The sequence below is a fragment of the Solanum tuberosum genome, unplaced genomic scaffold, assembly GCF_000226075.1.
Source record: "Solanum tuberosum cultivar DM 1-3 516 R44 unplaced genomic scaffold, SolTub_3.0 scf00102, whole genome shotgun sequence".
Taxonomy (NCBI): domain Eukaryota; kingdom Viridiplantae; phylum Streptophyta; class Magnoliopsida; order Solanales; family Solanaceae; genus Solanum; species Solanum tuberosum.
Genome location: NW_006239028.1, coordinates 964,985 through 969,460, shown reverse-complemented (window position 1 = coordinate 969,460; position 4,476 = coordinate 964,985). Strand labels below are relative to the sequence as shown.

Sequence of the window (4,476 nt, the reverse complement as noted above, 5' to 3'; positions counted from 1 at the left end):
GGACAGGTGAGGTGGGGTGGGGAGAAAATTTCAGAAATAGCAAAGATAATAGACATAATAAGACTTTATAACTATAGTTTGGTAATTGCTATCCATAGCACTATAAATTTGTTTGCTATGGAGGTTGCGGTTTGTATATTTTGCTTGAAAATATACAAAAAAGGTAAGTATATACAAATGGAGACTGTGGTTTGTATATTTCGCTTGCGAATACAAACATAATAGATAAATACAAATTCTGTATTTATACATTTAGAAATTTTTCAGAAATCTGCTTGTATATTTCGCTTGTCAAAATACAAATAGAGTAATTTATTATGATTTTTTCATAAATCGTATACAAATAGCTAGTTACAAATTCTGAATTTATACAATCAGAAATCGAATTATACAAATTCTAAATTTATATAATTAGGGACCGAATTATACAAATTATGGATTTATACAATTAGGAAACCAAATAGCAAAATTTCGTGAAACTGTTGCTACAATGGGTGGGAGTGGGGCAGGGATCAGATGGGGGTACGGGGTAGTAAAAAATTAAATTTCTTTTTTGTATGAAAAAGTATTTTTTGAATAAAAATAATAATTTAGGAGTGGGTTTGGGGTGGTAGGGGTTGGGTATTAATAATTTAATTTTGATTTAATGTTTTTTGACTTAAGGAAATTAAAGTGGGTTAGAAACATTTTACCCAAATCACATTTGACCAAATTCATAGTTACCCATATTTTTATATGGATCGCTTATAATCCAATAAATTTTGACTCAATCCATCCAATTCCAATTCAATCCAACCATTTGCCTTCCCATAAGCGAAGGGTATTTATAAGTTTTTTTTTCCCATAACGGGAATGGAAAAAAAATGTAGGTAGAGGTATTTATTTATTCTTACTATATTTATGAACAATAATTTTTTAAACTAAAAAAGTAAATAAAAATAAGAAACTCAAATAATGATAAGCAAATAGATCTACATATAGGAGAGAAATTTAAAACTCAAATTAGCAGTTGAATCAAACAAGTAAAAAAAAATTATTTGTAAGAAATATCAAATATACAATGACTTTGCTAGAAAAATCATATATAGCTCTACATGAATTTTGTGTCCTACATAGCAATTTGGTTTCCTATGTGGCGTCATACGTTTATTATGTGATGTAGTATGTGTGTTTACTTGTTCAATTTTATTACAAGCTTAAGTGTTTATTTATGCACATTCAAAACTTGAGGGCGTAAATGTCAGCTAAAGTCAAATTAAATAAAATATTTATGTATTATGCCTTTTATATTTACTATATTTATGGACAAGATAATAATATGTTGCTTAAATGGTGAGATTACAATAATATTTGGAACTAAATATATAATGTATTTATTATCTGAACCTTAGTCATTAAGTCAGGGATTTTCTTTGGTTAATTAAATCTTAGCCATTAAGTCTAATTAATATATATCATGTGTCCCCCATCCAAGCAAAAACTTGAGAAAAATGGAGAGTAGCCGAATTCCAAAAATGGAAAGGTTATAAATCAGCAAACTTCCCCTCTTTTTTCTATATAGAAGGAAGCAGCTAGAAAGAAGCCTTTTGTTAATTTCATGGAGATTTCTTACAACAGAATTATAGCAGCAATTAGTGTTGCAATTTTGTTGGTATATACATGGAAAGTGTTGAATTGGGCATGGTTTAAGCCAAAGAAACTTGAGAAATACTTAAGAAAAAGTGGTCTTAAGGGAAATAAATACAAATTACTTTATGGAGATTTGAAGGAACTCACAAATAAACTCAATGAAGCCAAATCTAAGCCCATCCATTTCTCTGGTGATGTACCTCAAAGGCTCATTCCTTTTTTCTGTGACTCCATCAATAAAAATGGTATTTTTTTTTTCTATTCTTGTACATTTGCACTCTCAATTTTAGAGTGCATACTTGTAAGTTGAGATCAAATTTGAGTGTTTGTTTATGTATTATGCTGCTTTTTTTTTTTCTAATCGAAAATGGATTACTCTCAGGTAAAAATTTGTTTGTGTGGCTAGGCCCATATCCAGTAGTGTTGATCACAGAACAAGAACATGTAAAGGAATTTTAACAAAGAATTATGTGTACCAAAAGCAAATTCATCCCAATCCATTTTCCAAGATATTGGCTCTAGGCCTTTCGAAGCTTGAGGAAGACAAATGGGCCAAACACCGAAAAATCATCAGTCCTGCTTTCCAAGTTGAGAAGTTAAAGGTTATATTATTCACTTCATATACTTATTACTAATAAATTTAGCAAACATTGGTAAATTTTCATGCCAAGGACTTAAGATAGCATATTGAAATGTCTTAACATTATGAAGTTGTCCGTTTATATCCATGCGTGCAGTAACAAACAACGTCAAGGGGATTTAAAACAATGAAAGCATGCCATACCTGAGATTTGAACCTGAAATCTATAGAAACTTTTGAACCACCTTTAATGCCCCCAAAACAGTTGTTTTTACCCTATTCCCACTGTTAATTTGCCAAAGATGAATTGAAGCCCCTTCAATACATGTATCTCTGCTACTAATAGCTAGTACTACTTTAACCGATTAATTTGTTTTGTACAGCATATGTTGCCAGCTTTTTATCAGAGTTGTAGTGAAACAATAAGCAAATGGGAGGAGATAATTCCAAAGGAAACGTCATTTGAGCTTGATGTATGGCCAGACTTTCAATTAATGACCAGTGAAGTCATTTCTCGAACTGCATTTGGGAGTAGCTATGAAGAAGGGAGAATAGTATTTGAACTTCAAAGAGAACAAGCTGAGCATGTAACGGACATAAGTCGTACAGTTTATATACCAGGAACAAGGTATAACAATTTATTTGTGAAATTTCTACATAATATCGAAAATCACATGTTCATTACTTTCTACTAAAACGAGTTTTCTTGTTTGCATTTAAATTTCTTTTGTTAGGTTCTTGCCTACTAAAAGGAACAAAAGAATGCTGGAAATCAAAAAGCAAGTCCAAACAACGATTAAGCTTATCATCGACAAAAGATTGAGGGCAATGGAAGCAGGGGAGACTAGTAAAAATGACTTATTAGGCATATTACTTGAATCCAATATGAAAGAAATTGAACAACACGGAAGCAAAGATTTCGGATTGACAACAACAGAAGTGATTGAAGAGTGCAAGTTATTCTATTTTGCTGGACAAGAGACCACTTCAGTGTTGCTCGTCTGGACAATGATTTTGTTGTGCCTACATCCAGAGTGGCAAGTCCGTGCCAGAGAGGAGGTTTTGCAGGTCATCGGAAATGAAAAACCAAATTTTGAAGGACTAACTCGCCTCAAAATTGTAAGTACTTTCCACTAGTTTGTTATGTAAGACAACTTAAAATAGCCCAAGATCTCTGCATAGATCAAATTTCGAAGATGAATTAAAACACTATAAAATGAGTAGCTATTAAATAGTCTTGCCCATCATTAATGCCAAATTGATCCAACTGATATCAGATAGACCGCATTTCTATCGTCCTATTTCAGTCTCAGAGGGGTAATAATTACTCGGAGACTAAATATGTCAGAAAGGCATGGCATCTAACTTTTGTAAGAAGTGAACAAATTCTACTTCCAACTTATGCAATACATTTTTCTTTCCATATATAGGTGACAATGATCTTGCACGAGACGTTAAGGCTATTCCCCCCAGTACCAACATATCGTAGAAGGAACAAACATGAAGTCAAATTAGGGGAGCTGAGCCTACCAGCTGGAGTGCTACTCTTTATACCCACAGTATTAATTCATTATGACAAAGAATTATGGGGTGAAGACGCGAAGGAATTCAAACCAGAAAGGTTCAGTGAAGGAGTGTCAAAGGCAACCAAAAGGACACCTCTCGTTTATTCCATTTTCCGGTGGACCCCGAGTTTGCATCGGACAAAACTTTGCAATGATGGAAGCAAAAATGGCAATAGCAATGATACTACAAAAGTTCTCCTTCGAACTCTCTCCGTCTTATACACATGCTCCAGTTGCATCATTTGCTCTTCGTCCACAGTATGGTGCTCCTCTCCTTATGCACAAACTTTGAAATGGATGTTGCTCATATTTAAGATCAATGGTATTGTGTTCTCCGTGTTTCAGCTCGAATACTACTAAACTAGTCGAGTTATTGCTGAAATAACTTTTTTCCTATTTCAACATTGCAGTTTTGAATTGTTATCAATGTTCATGTGTTCACTATCTTTTCACATTTCTTCTGTGAGTGAATTAATTTAAACTTGTTACAATGCTCCATTGTGTCTCGTGAGGAGTTTACATCAGTGGTTCCTGTTGATGCAAGTGAAGCCTTTATGTATTGTGCATATAGATTGTTCTCTCTCAGTCCTGCAAGTTTATTTCTACTTATAAGGAGAAAAATTGATTAAATCAGCAAAATTTCATGACTCGCACCCTTGTGTTTATATCAAAGCAAGATGTGGGTAAACAGTACGATGAGAA

At 33.1% G+C, this 4,476-nt stretch overlaps 1 pseudogene; it reads left to right on the top strand.

Moving 5' to 3' along the window:
• Positions 1–1,580: 1,580 nt before the first annotated feature.
• On the top strand, positions 1,581–4,113 carry LOC102585823 (cytochrome P450 CYP72A219-like; annotated as a pseudogene).
• The last annotated feature ends 363 nt before the right edge of the window (positions 4,114–4,476 follow it).